Here is a 15,316-nt window from a genome sequence, read left to right on the forward strand (position 1 = left end):
TGCTTGCTTCGTGATGCGTTTTCGTTACATTTTGTATCACGAGTATGCGCCAAAAACATCAAGTGTCAGTGTTTGGCAACTGTAACCCAGATAACTAAGTGCCGGATAACGAAAAGCTAAATGTACCTTCCCTGTGAATATTATATGTACCTGTACCTGATGACCATGTTACATATAAGATTAATACAGTAGTGTCTCTCTATATGCATAGTTTGGGTACTTTTTTTGACAGTTCTCTTTCTGAATATGCACAATTTTTTTTTGAAATTCCTAATGGTTTTTTTTTTCTTTCTTTTAATAAATTATTATTTTTTTTATTTTTTTAGAATTTCCCGTGTTATTTTAACTATAATATGAGACAGAAAAAATAAAAGTAATAAAATTAAAAACGAGAAAAATTAGTTACTAAGAAAAGAATTTGCTTTATTTACTTTGTCAAAATGTAAACAAATTGATTTTGAATTCAACCAACACAAAGGCTGTGCATCGACACGTTATGAATAGAAAAACACCACTGTAATTATGATTAATACTTTCTGAACTGCGAGAATGACAAAAAAAAGATAGCAATTGTTTTACCTTGCCTCTTTCTCGCATTTTCCCTCTGCGTGCAAAGTTGACAGCAATACATTCGCTCGAAAACTGACCGAATTATCGTTGCTACCCATGGAAAATTGCTAGAATTGCCTGTAATACGATTCAGAAAACAATTAATACGAACAGTAACATCTTATTAATCGTATTACTCCACTAGTGTGTACTCTTTCTAACACACATGATTTTTCATTTGAAATTTTGCATGGTATATACTTCTCTTTCCGGCTTTTCTTAATATTAATATTAATCTTAAATGTGAGTACGGTGAAAGTCAATTAGTCCCTAAAAGGGTTTCATATCTTAAAAATCCTATACTCAGCTTGAAAAATTTCAGCTTTAAATTGCTCTCCGGTAAAACTGGCCATTCGTGACTTTTTCGTTTTATATTCTGACCGTTGTGTCACATATAACGGCGTTATCACACTTGCACATTAAAATATTAATGTGATTCACATTAATTGTCGCTTGTGAGCGTCCAAATATGTTATTTGTGATTTTGAGTCACTTAATATTTCAGGTTTTTCAATTTATTGATAAAGAAGTGGACTTGGCCTGCAAAAATAATTTTAAATTTTCCTAAAGCATAAATATTTTTCACATTAAAAAATTAAAGAGAAAATCGCATTAATTTTTCGCATTAATGCTATAAATCAATTTATTTCAAATTTTGCAAGCCAAGTTTATCTTTTTATCAACAAATAGATCAAATTTTGAATATAAAATTATTCAAACACGCAAATTACACATTTGGACTCTCACCAGCGACAATTAATGTGAATCATATTAAAATTTTAATGTGCAAGTGTGATAACATAGTAAGATTAATATTAATATTAAGAAAAACCGGAGAGAGAGGTATACAGTATCCAAAATTTCAAATGAAAAATCACGTGTGCAAGAAAGAGTATACTCTAGTGGAGTAACACGATGAGTAAGATATTACTGTTAATTTTAATTGCTTTCTGATTCGTATTACAGGCAATTCGAGCAATTTTCCATGGGTACCAACTGTGATTTGGTCAGTTTTCGAGCGAAACGCGAGAGAGAGGCAATATAAAACACTTGCTATCTTTTTTTGGTATTCTCGCAGTTCAGAAAGTATTAATCTTAATATTAATCTTATATGGGACATGGTCATGAGCCATTGACATGTCTTTTCGTTGGCTTTCGAAATCAATCTTCGAGTGTCTTTTGTCTTTAGAAAATTCTGGGTGTGAGTCCTCGGTTTTACCTTTTAGCCAAGACACTTCTAAAGAATCATGTGCAACTGAGGCTTAACAAACTTGTTGTTTTGATGAACTTTTTTCTCAGAAAACAAATTTCTAAATTGTTGGATAACCACGAGCCTCTCTTGAAATAAGTGATCGCCTATTGTAAAGTACTACATACGCTAGAGAGTCGCACTAAAAAAGAATTTAACACACCTCACCTCTTATCGTGGCCTTATCAAAAAGTTAGAAGATTTCCCAAATTATCCATCACAAGTACACGGTAAATGTGATAAGTGTTTGCTGGACTGTCTTGCTCTCTGTATTTGTTGGACTGTCTGTCGACGACTTCTCGCACTTGTGCTAAGATAATTGGTATACTAGTTGATTGAACTGCTTGTGGGTGACAGGCACTCTTTTAATTTGATCACAGTATTTTTTGTTCTGTTTTTTTTTTTGTAAGAAGTTTTATGTGGAGAAAAGACTATTGTTTCTTGATTTCTATGTCCTTTCACTTGTTGGCAATTCAATTAGAGAAGAAAAAAACCTGTTGATTTAGAGTTATTGTGAAACTACTTTGTTCTATTTGTAATGATACAAATCCGAGTGAGAAGAAAATCCTAATTGCTAGACAAAGGCCTTGGAAATTATAGCAAATCATTGGTGATTTTATGTGTTTATTAGCAGCTATCTTAGCAATTTGGACTATGATTGTGTTATTTTAATAAAATGCTTGTTATCCATATGATCGTCACATAGTTATAGCAATAACAATAAATAGTACAATTGTGGTCGGTGGTGGGGAAAGAAACAGCAGAAATGAACAAGAAGTCAAGAAAAGCAAAAGAGAAGTGAAACCACAAAAAAAAAGAGCAAATTGTGATAAGATAAATATTTTTTCGATGATGTTTAACGTACGGTGGCATAGGAATCAATTATAATTATTGGCGCGTCCCACCAAGAGAGGCACCCCAAAGTGCGCAGCATACATATTGTGTAAATTATCTTCTTTCCCAAACAACTTCGCATTTCATGCTCCTCACCACAACATTTGCACTCGGGAATTATTGGGGCATTTGCTGAAATTGTGCCTATTCTGTTGACAACTACAACACAAACTCTCTTATCAATAGAGTTAAAGGTGCTATGTGCGAAAAAAAAACGAAACATTAGGTTACAAGAACTGACCAAATAGTAAATTGATAGGGGAAGAAAGTGGGAGGAATGTGGCATTAGCAACACGCAAAAAACAATTTGTTTTGTGACTATTTTTACCGAATGTGTGTACACATAAAAAAAAAAGTGTATCACATTGCTAAAATATTTGTGCATTCAATTAGTACTATCGATGCTATCTAACTAAACATTATGAATTGTTTTTCCAACAATTTACCAACTGAGGTTTATAGAAGTTTGAGAATAGAGTGATGAGCAAAACTCATCATGTGAACTCTTGGCAATCAATTGCACTAAGATTTGGATTAGATGTATAATCACATGTGGATTATTTTGCACACAATTGTGGTGGGATTTGTGATGAGCAGTGTTCAGCATGTCGTGACTCAGAATGCGCAAAAGTCATCATCAACCTGGCCAACAACACCTATCACCGCAATCACAGATCTACATGTTGAAGCCATCTCAGTTCATGGTCACTCCATTCAATTGTTGGTCAAATGGAATGGAACATATGCAGATGGTGAGTATAGTTCATGTTTTAACTTTTAGAAGCTCAAAAGCACTGGGAAATGATGAAAAGCTGTCTTTTGCGCTTCAAAGTTCAATGGATAATACAACATAAAAGCAGTATACACAAATATACCTTTGGTGGAAGTTGTCAAAGAGGAAAAACCATGACTTTCCGTAGCTTAGTCATGTAAAATTATTAATGTTCTATTTGAGATAGAACAGAATTTTTCTAATGTAAATATTTAGAGATCTGATATTCTAGTCATGGAGAAAATGTTGATGTTGGTGCTGCATTTTGCTAAATATTTCCCTTATATTCCTTCTACTATATACGGAAATTTAAATAAAAAATCAAAAATTTAATTTAAAAAATTCACTTTGCATTACCTGTATAGACTATACCCAAAAGGGATACTTATATGAATAAATATTTTCATAACTAAAAGCACAATTTCCATAATATCCAAGCAACACTGTATAATACATCATTGTTGTAGAAGTGCAAAATTTTAAGAATACATTAACATAAAAAGCCAGTGATAAGCCTAGATCAGCTTATAGAGGTGCAATTACTTCATTGCAAATTTTGATTGTGGCAAACTCGAACGATATTTATACATAAATAATGCAAATTTCGTTTAATAATTCTTAAACTGTATGTAGCATATTATCGTTTAAGGAAAATTGGATGAGAAATGGATAGAAGTGTCTGAAAATCTTTAAAGTCGATTATCTCGGAAATTATGAGAGATGGAGGCTTCAACTTTACATTCATTGAGAACCTCTGTCAGCGACCCGAGAAAATCGCGCACCGCGGAAATTGCGAAAAATTTCATGCCCCGCGAAAATCTGCGAAAAAATTCGTGCAACGCAAAATTCAGGGAAAAAATTCACGCCCTGCGAAAATCAGCGGAAAAATTCGCTATCAACAAACTCCGGGAAAATTTACTCGCCCCGCGGAAAATCCGCGAAGAAATACGCGCCCCACGAAAATTCGCGAAAAAATACGCGACCCGCGAAAATCTGCGAAAATTCGCGAAAAAATTCGCGACCCGCGAAAATCTGCGAAAAATTTCACGCCCCGCGAAAATCCGCAAAAAATTTCACGCCACGCAAAAGACACCGAAAAAATACGCGCACCGCGAAAGTCCGCGAAAAATTCGCGCCCCACGAAAATTCGCGGTCCGCGAAAATTCGTGAAAAAAATACGCGACCCGCGAAAAATTTCACATGTGATTATGAAAAAGTTATACATAATGTAAAACTAGAATACACTAAAAGCAATTAACCCTCTAACGGTGTTATCTTTAATATCCAAAAAAAAGTAGTTAAATAATTTTGTCTAGGGTATTTAATGGTCCACTGAACTCAAAAATACCATCCATTCTTCATTATCTCTTTCCGTTTTTGGGCGCCAGGTGAGAAAAGGTAAAGACCGCCTCCAGGCGGTCATATCGGTTTAAGGCATAAAAAGACTGAAATATTTTAATTGAAAAATAGTGAACAAATAGTAAAATAAATGAATTTTAAACGTTTTTTATGGATGAATGTTGTATAAAAAAACGTTTATAATTTTTATAATTAGACGTTAATGAAGCTCAAGGTGTTTCAATAAGACTGATTTTTACCGAATAGGTCACAGATCAGCTATGAAAACGTCACCTTCTTGTATAATTTGAAGGTCCTTTGAAATACATTGCTCATCTTCTGGTTTTGTTTCACGATCTGGGGGGCATTAAAGGACGAATTAGGGAACTCATCATCACTATTGAAGTCTGCTTCTTTATCAATTTCGCTTAATTCGCAGAAATCGACCATTTTACTCATTCTGGACAGTCTTCGTGTAATCTGAATTGTTTTCCATGATTAATATATTGCAAAATAATGATATATTTTACCAGAACAACCAAAACAATTAAATAAAAAAATCGGTAATTTTTGAAAATTTTACCCTTGAACGGATAAGACCGTCCAAAGGCGATCTTCCTTTTTTTCTTCTAAAACTCTTACTTCTAGTTTTTCACACTTATCAATTGAAATATACAAACTAGAAAAACATATCTTTCAGGAAATAAGATTCTTACTACAGTTAGATTACTTTAAAACAATCTTTTTTGCACTTGAAAACGCAAAATGTCGCGAGCAACATTTTGTTGTTTTATCTCTGACTTGTCACATAAAACTGAAGATTGGAAGCAAACGAAAGGTCAAAATGAGTTCAGCTTCAGAAAATAAGTTAGTAAGACTATAATTGAGGACACTGTAGATATTTCAACATCAAATAAGTGCAGTAAATGCGATTTATAGAATGACCGCCTGGAGGCGGTCTTACCCGTTGGAGGGTTAATGTGGTCAATCATTTCTGTTATTGTAGCGGTACCATCCAAAAAGAAACTCTCCACTATTCCCTTTCCCCATTTAAGAGTAGATAAAGATCATAGATCTCCCTATCCTTCTCTATCCTTGCTGTATCGAGTGGCTGTGCTAGGGATCTGCGCACGGAGTGCGTGCATTTATGCGCGCTGCGCGCAAGTTGATTTTTACGACGCAGCGCGCAAAGTATATTTTATGCGCGCAGAATGCGCGCAGCATTTATCTTTTACGTTTTTTTTTCATATTGAGATGAATAATAATAATAATAATTAATATTATTATTAATTTAATAAATTATTTTTAAAATCAGTCCAACTCGCGCCCCGATAGCGATAAGTGGTTAAAAATGATGATGATGATGATGAAATCAATTCTATAGCGGATAAGAAGAGATTTATCATATAATTCATTTATTTAAAAAAAAATCCTGCTACTAAAATGCAATATCTATTTATAATAAATAGGATTGAATTTAGAAGAAAAGTTCATTCATTTTAGAAAAATGGATTTGATTTTAGAAAATTTGAAGATAGAAATTTATGTCGACAGTTTTTATAAATAAATATGGGGGACCGGAGATGTTAGGAACAGGGTAGTTTAGCACACGGTGGATTTTTCTTTAATTATTAAAATAAATGGAACTAATGCACTGCGCAATCATGGGCAGCATTTAGATCTATCTTGATAAGAATAATGGATATCTTCAGTTTTTATTGCTTGGATTCAATAAACAATTCTTTAAAAATTGATCAAAGTAGTAGGTTCTGATGTTGCAGTTTTCCTCTTTGTGTTTTATACTAACCATAAATGAACAAAATTTTGTTATCTCATTAGCTTACAAAGTATTTTTGGAAAATATTTTGAAAAAAAGTTATAAAGATTATGCTCTATTTTTTATATTTTAAATAACAAAAATACACGTGGGGATGTTTGGTCACTTCATTTTTCTGTGAAATCTTAGGTGGAGCGAAGGGTGAAGCGTAGATCGTTTGACTGTCAAAGTAAGAGCGACAACGATATACTTTTGCAAAATTCTCTTTTTCAAGAAATTCCAAATGTTATGCCAGAAAAAAAACCGCGCCACGAATATCCCTATTCTTGTCCCTCTGTGCCCAAGATCGAGGATGTTAGGGACAAAATTACACATTCAACATTCTCCTCTTCCAAGAAAGTCTATTTATTTTTTGAGCTCCATCGAATCCTTTTATTAAAGTAAATACTTATGGGTATTCTACGGGCAATATAAATTCTAAAACAGTTTACTGGCCCCTTGGAATATTATTTCAAAGAGAAACACGATAAAAATGGCCCAAACATCCCAGGTTTCCCCTACTTGATTTTATCTGTCCGCAAGAAAAATGTTAGAGCTCTGTTTTTAATCGAAATATTAATTTTTACTCTTTCAGAAAGAAATAAATCAATAGCACTTGACAAAAAAGACAATATATGTAGACAATACCAGTGTAAAAGTGTAAGAGGTAAAATTTTAATTTTCAACGATTTCAAAAGATTTTTTTCAAAGAAATACACAAAATTACGTAATATACATATTAAAATAGGGCTATTTAGCCAATATATAGTTTTTTTTCGTAAAAGCAAATTTAATACTTCCTTAGTTCCGAAAAAAGTCGTACGTTTCAAATATAATTCAGATTGAGGGACAATATTATGGAAAATGTTAATGTGAAGGGCGATTTATACATAAGGTATATACCAGTACCAAAAAAATATTCCGTGAAACCATTCCTTAATACTTAATTTTTCCCCAAACGTGCCACTTTTTTCGGAACAAAATATACTGTGTAAAGAAGAACGAATCCACAGAGAAACTAAACGCTTTTTCTGGAAACCGGGAACTGAAGCCTTTTTGTTGGTTGGTATTATCTTCCTCAGTCTCAAATAAAATGTTTTCGCGAAAACAAATTTGCGCGCAAAAATAGAGCTTGCACGTAAGAAAAGAAATTGCGCGCAAACAGTGAATCTTGCGCGCAAAAGTCGAAAAAACCGTTCCTCACCCCTGCGCGCAGCGCGCAAGATTACTCCGTGCGCAGATCCCTAGGCTGTGCTACTGTGGAAATTGGTTCTCACATCGGTGCGGTGATCGGTGGTATACCACAGAAGTTTCGGTTCTTCCTAAAATTCGCTTACGTTTCCACCACATTATTTAATTTAAAGGTTTTCGGATGAGTTTAATGATTATTTCATTGCTACTGTGCACTTATTAAATGGAAGCTATCACAATTTTCCTGCTCAAACAAAGTAGAAATTTTCACTGTATATTTACCCATACACCCTACAGCAATTTAATTGTTATTCAATCAACTTAATAAGAAGTTCATTCATGAACACTATAACAGTTAATTTATCCAATCTAATGTCATATTTATACTTTGTTGATTGTGAAGTACATGAGATGTAAAGCACAATGTCTTTGAAAAAAAATTTGCATAGAAATCATCTATTTTATTAAAATTAGTGATGACCAGTTCTCGCCACTTACATTGAAATCGCTATTTTTCGCAATTTATGAAATAAATGAGTCGCAATTTTTTTGTATTGTTTCTGCTTCTATGCATAGAATCGAAAAATAATAATTATTCGTTTTGGATTCCCGATTTTGATCACTTTTTAGAGCAATATTTTAAGCAAGTGCATCGAATCCAACATCTCTTACCAAATGTACTAAGTGTCACATTGTACTAAGTGAACTGCGAGCGGCACAGTTATCTACCCCTTGACGGCCTACAAAGATACTAGGCAGCGGTATGTATGACTTGTGCAAAATTCCAGAAATTCGAGGAAATAGATCCAATTGTTTGAAATTTCAATAGTTATTCATCAAAAGGTATTGAATGTAATGAAGCATCAATGAAAGATCATTATTTCACAAAGGGAGATCTATCCGGAAAATTTGCTTAACTTATACTGAAATTGTTTAGAAAATGAGCAAATTACTATGGATTTTCAGGTATTACAGAATTCAAGAGGATTAATTAGATTTTCACATACAAAAGGACTTTACCGTGAAACAAACTGAAAATAATTCCAAGAAATTTAATGAAAGCATTTTATTGAAGTAACTCTCAGGAAGTGCACTATAGTGTTTAATTACCATGAATTTTCACATTGAATAAAAGATGAGCTTATTCCTGGCTTTAATGCCTAAGAACAGCAAAATAAGTGTCAAGATGCAATTTCGCATTGCACTGAGAATTAATTAATTCCAAGAAAGAAGTATACTTTTCAGACCGTTGCGAAAGTTTCCAAGTTCTAGAGGTATTTTATTAAACATATCCAATTAAAAATTAATTCTTATTTTTGAGTTAATAAAAACTATACGAATTCTCGGAATTCCTATATTTGGACCATAATGAGACAAGTGCAATGAATGTATAAATGTCAATTAGGGTGGAATAACCGGCTATCGCCATGTTTAGGAAGAAATTAAATTCATTAAATCATAACTTTTGAATCCTTGGTACAAGATAAGTCAAATTTGACACAAAGTTACTTAGATGTATTGGCTCTAGATACGTGAAAACAATAATCCTAGAACATAACGCTGGACTACTTAAAAAACTGATTTTTATTAATAATGCAAAAATAACCATTTCGTCGCCACTTTTCGCCAGTTTTGTAAAATTTGTAACCACTTCTCGCCACCCACTTGAAAAGAACCACACTCGGTTATTTTAGGCAATGCTATGAAAAGAATACATTCACCATTTCACTTTCCTTGTGATCACTTTATTATTACTCTCTTTAAATGATTTTCTTCACTTTTATTTGAGAAATCAAATTATGGGGCTTTTGCAGAAAGTAAACAATGCAGATTTGACAACTGAGAATGTACGAAGTGAAGTTAGCGTCGCCTATTGAAAAGATATGGTGACAGGTGGTAAAATCAATTCCAGAATATTACCACTTCTCGCCATGCCTCATTTTTATACAAAAATAATATAAAATGAAATATTAATTGACTAAATAGAAATTTTATGTATTCCACAAGTGCAATTAAATATTCAATAGACAAATTATTTACCCAAATAGGTATTTTTGGCCTGATGAAAATTTGACGACACTTAGTACATTTGGTAAGAGATGTTGGATTCGATGCACTTGCTTAAAATATTGCTCTAAAAAGTGATCAAAATCGTGAATCCAAAACGAATAATTATTATTTTTCGATTCTATGCGTAGAAGCAGAAACAATACAAAAAAATTGCGACTCATTTATTTCATAAATTGCGAAAAATAGCGATTTCAATGTAAGTGGCGAGAAGTGGGGCACTGGCGAGAACTGGTGATTCCACCCTACTTCAGTCGATACAAGTATTCGCTGTCACTGATCTCAAACACACACCGAGAAGGGATTCTATGATATAGTAACGGCACTGATTGTCCACACAGAGCTGCGATATAGAGCGGCTACCCGTATCGGGGAAAAGATAGAATAGGAGTGGGGAAGCATAAGGGGCCCAATTTCGGTGGCCTGGATGCATCGGAATATCCGAAATGGAAAACTGACCCCAGGAAAAATCTTATCTTATCTTACCTAAAGCATAAATATTTTTTACATTAAAAAATTAAAGAGAAAATCGCATTAATTTTTCGCATTGATGCTATGAATCAATTTATATCAATTTCTGCGGGCCAAGTCTATCTTTTTATCAACAAATAGATCAAATTTTGAATATAAAATGATTCAAGCACACAAATTACACATTCGGACTCTCACCAGCGACAGTTAATGTGAATCACATTAAAATTTTAATGTGCAAGTGTGATAACACAGTTAGACTTCTAAACGTCACAATGGACGGATGAGCAAATATATCGTGAGACTATTTTCATATAACCGCCAGATTCTTTATGGAATTTGAGAAATTAATATAAAAGTGTTACCCTTTGTTGCCGCATATTAATTAATATTAATACCGCATTATTTCAGAATTGAGTTAGTTTAAAAATGAATCCAAACTACTTGTTGTTCAAAATTTTCTTCCTCAGAAAACAAAAAAAAAAATCATATTTGAAGTTACGTTTCAAACGTAATTTGGATGCTAGTGAATCAAAACCTGTGATAATGATACCAAAGAGAATGAGAAACCCCTTGTACCTCGAATCCCCAAACCTTTGTGATATGAAATACCTCTGATAGCTCTGATAGTCCGTCAGTGATAGAGATACTAAAGATATGAATATCCCTGATCACTGATTACCCTGATTACCCTTAGGGCAGAATCACATTGACAGTAAAATGCTCAAATGTTTTTTTCTCAGTGACCGAGTATGAGATAATGTAACACGGTAATTAAGAATTTGCGTAAAAATTACAATAAAAATACGTAAATCAACGAAATACGGTGAGGGCTTTGACGCTGACGGTGAGCATTTTAGTGCCAATAATGTGATTCTGCCCTAAGTAATATTTAGCTTAACCCATTAAATCAATGTACCGGAAATACTTGAGATAGAATGTTCATATTTTGGGATTAGTTTACTACAGATTAGTAGATGAATTTTCTGAAAAGAAAAAATTTTTATCTTATATGGGGGCGCGGGGAGCCTCTGTCAAACACATGTCTTAACGGTCACTGAATTTAAATTCTGTGCATTAATTCATTACAAACTCTATTGCTTTAGATAGAGTGACTATCCAAGAACACCAATTGGGAACTAGAATTTAAATCAGGAAGGAGGAAAGAGGCAAATTTTAACAAATTCGACGAGATGTCGTATTTTCCGTCCGCCATTTTGAGCAAAAATTTTGCATGACCTTCCGCGAAGTAAGAAAATAATAACAAAATGTATTTTCATATCTGACGGACTATTTTTCTCAAGTAATTGAATAACTAACGTTACTAAAAATCCATTTCCGACAGCAATTCGGATAAAAATTGTCCAGAAATAATTCATCAAAAATCACTCAATTTGCGTATGATGTATAATACAATGGTAAGGAATGGGTTAAATGGTTAGTGGTAGATATCACAAGTAGATTTTGATTCTCCAATAATGTCTTGGATGAAAGATAAATGGAACTCTATTTGAACAAAAAGTCGTTGATGTTCGAAGAATTCAAATTCAATTTCGAATTTTCATACTAAATTTTCGAACAAGATGAGGAAAATTTATCAAATATCACACTAAAAAGAGTTACTCAGTGATTATGAAGTAATTAAATACTGGGGCAAGAACAGTAAGCGCCTTTGTTCTGTTTTTTTTCCTCACAACAATGTGAAGACCGTCACATTTTGATACTTGAGCACTTCGAAATTCGAACAGGATATACCTGATCCATCTTGCGGAATTATCAAGAAGTAAGAAAGTCTCTTTTTTGGATCTTCAAATAGATTTTCGAATTTTTCAAGATCTTCTTCTGTACGGAAAGAATCTTTCCGTACAGAAGTAGATCTTGAAAAATTCGAAAATCTATTTGAAGATCCAAAAAACCCAGCAACGAAAGTTCGCGATTTGTACAGTGTACGGCGTTAGCTAACATGTTAGCTAACGCCTTATGGGAATTTTACATTGGGTGACCCTCAGAGTTAGCTAACTATGTTCGCGATTTGTCACGAGGTGAATATTTTAGGTGGTGAATTTAGGGTGGGGAATTTTGAATTCAACTGCCATTTTGAATTTGAAATCTAATCAACGTCTTTAATTGAAACTACAAAAATCGGTTTAATTTATATTTATTTACAATTCTTTTACAAAAGAAATACAATTTCTACATCTTTCCCCAGCTGGAGCACCACATAAGCTGTCCGGTCCGTTCCGGCCTGCTCAGCTGGATTATTTCTGTAAAACGATACAAAATAAAACCTCTAATTCAAAGAAAAATCATTTGTAATTGCTTTTTCAACTCTACATATACTTATATAAATATAGAGGGCATTTATTTACCCTAAACTGTACTCTGGGGCCCCAAAAAGATTCTTCCGGAAGCGGTACAATATTTGCAAACATTTTTCACTTCTCACTCTGACAAATTATTATATTTTTTACTCAAAGTACAATCATTACATTAATTCGAAGCCTCTCAATATAGTTCCGGACAGAAATATTGTTTGGGAGCCCCAAAATCAGAGGCGACGCCACCCCAGCGTCTGTTTTTTTGACAATTTTATTTCACTTTATTTCTTGAAAATACTTTGTAAGATACCAATTTTTCACTACTTTAATATATTATTTAGACTTACTTTAATAAATTCCTTGTAAAATCTAGCTGCAGATGCTAATAAAATCGCTGTAAATGCACTTTTTATGCGCACAACACTCGTGCGTCATAAATAATCCGCCATGACTGCTCAAATACGTGACAAACCGCGAACATAGTTAGCTAACTCTGAGGGTCACCCAATGTAAAATTCCCATAAGGCATTAGCTAACGTGTTAGCTAACGCCGTACACTGCACAAACCGCGAACTTTTGTGGTGAGTTCAGTAGCGTCACAGCAATTTGGTGGCCACCGCTCAGAACTAATAATAGTTTTTATGGTGGCCACCAGGCTCTGAATAAATTGGGAGGCCGCCACCGTCGCGTCTTTTCGAACCGCAAACTCTTTCGTTGCTGGGAAAGAGACTTTCTTACTTATTGATAATTCCGCAAGGTGGCTGAGATACATCCTGTTCGAATTTCAAAGTTCTCAAGTGTCAAAATGTGACGGTCTTCACATTTTTGTGAGGAAAAAAACAGAACAAAGACGCCTACTGTTCTTGTTCCATTATTTAATCACTCCATAATCACTGAGTAACTCTTTTGCGAGCTTTTTAGTGTGATATTTGATAAATTTTCCCCACCTTGTTCGAAAATTTAGTATGAAAATTCGAAATTGAATTTGAATTTTTCGAACTTCAACGACTTTTTGTGCAAATAGAGTTCCATTTACCTTTCATCCAAGACACTATTGGAGAATCAAAATCTACTTGTGATCGGGCTCAGTGTGTCTCTAGGCCATAAGTTACGACAATTGCAATGATTTGATCTTACTTTTATTTTTATGCTGTCGCAGTATTCGTATATATTCACTCTTTGAGCTTAACAAAAAGAAAGTCTTATTAGGTGAGATTCTTAACAATCTCACCTACTATAATCCTAACAAAATTTCATGTCCTCCGATCGCGCTCAAACTTGGCCAAAATGTGTTTCGCCACTTCCTGATCACGAATATATGGGGGGCTAAGTTACGTTCCCGGCCGGCCGGCCGTCCGGCCGGCCGTCCGGCCGCTCTTTGGAGCTTAATAGCTCCTAAACTAAAAAAGATATCGACTTGCGGTTTTCGGCAAAGGTTAAATATCGTATGAAAATTGCAACATGGTGCATTGACCCCCCACCCCCCACCCCTCCTTCCGCCATTTTGAAGACCCCCCTTTTTTTGTTTTCTCAATAGCTCCGGCCCTATGGCATCGAGCGGGCTCAAATTTTAGTATGTTATAGCTGGGCCTTAGAGCTTTCCATCAATACCAAACTTAAGGTCCCCCGACCCCCCTGACCCGAGCTATAAGGGTCCAAAAAAATTTTCTTAAAATGGCCATAACTCCGGTTCTAATTGTCAGAATTTAAAAACTGAGGGCTTTTTGGAGAGCTCTCGTGAAATGCCACTTCCTCTTCTAACATCGCAAGTTCATAAAACCACCGCTAGGGGCGCTTTTTTTAAAAAGAAAATGTTTAAATCTTAAAAGTTAAATAACTCAAAAATTCCTTATGCGATCGGGCTGAAATTTTAGTATGTTGTAGCCGTTGATTATACCTATCAAACAAAAAAAACCTTAAGTCGATCCATAACCCCTGACCCGAGCTATAAGGGGTCAAAGTTCGAACATTGACCGGCCTCTATCTCCGGTTCTAATTAACATAGCGACCTAAATTTTACCTTTTTGGTTTCGTCTCGATGAGCACTTTCAGATGGAAGTTCAAAAAGTCACCACAGGTGGCGCTGTGATAGCGTCAAAATTCATCGAAATTCAAAGTCACTTTTCTCAAAAACGGCATTGTGCAAGTTAATGAAATTTTAGTATGTTGTAGTCCAGTCTAGGACGTTTCCAAAATGGTGCGTATGTGCGCTGTGGTTTCAATAGAACCGGAGATATGAGGGGTCAAAGTTCACGAAATTCAAAAAATCATATCTCCGGTTCTATGTGACCGATTTTGATGAGTGAGGGCTTAAACGAAAGATCTCACCAAATGCTACAACTTTCTAGAATATTTGAACTTCGTGGGACCAACACCAGGGGCGCCACAGTCGAAAAACCAATTTCAATATCACATAACCTCAATTATCTCGACTGTCGCTTAACCGATTTTGATGATTACTTCGACATAATTGTAGAGCATATTTGTCTCTACATTTCGTCCATACATCATTTTCCACTCAGACTACGCTATCACTCCGATTTTGCCGTTTAAGTGTGAAAAAAATGATTTTTCCCATAATAACGCTTTGA

General features: G+C 34.4%; 1 protein-coding gene across 1 annotated transcript in view; it reads left to right on the forward strand.

Moving 5' to 3' along the window:
- LOC129806147 (fibroblast growth factor receptor homolog 1) overlaps positions 1–15,316 on the forward strand; it is a 103,292-nt gene that overhangs the window by 34,867 nt on the left and 53,109 nt on the right. Inside the window, exon 2 of the mRNA XM_055854524.1 lies at positions 3,146–3,566. The gene's annotated coding sequence lies outside the window, so the exon portion shown is untranslated. The remainder of the gene's footprint in view (positions 1–3,145; positions 3,567–15,316) is intronic.

The sequence above is a fragment of the Phlebotomus papatasi genome, chromosome 3 (assembly GCF_024763615.1).
Source record: "Phlebotomus papatasi isolate M1 chromosome 3, Ppap_2.1, whole genome shotgun sequence".
NCBI classification, from domain to species: Eukaryota; Metazoa; Arthropoda; class Insecta; order Diptera; family Psychodidae; genus Phlebotomus; species Phlebotomus papatasi.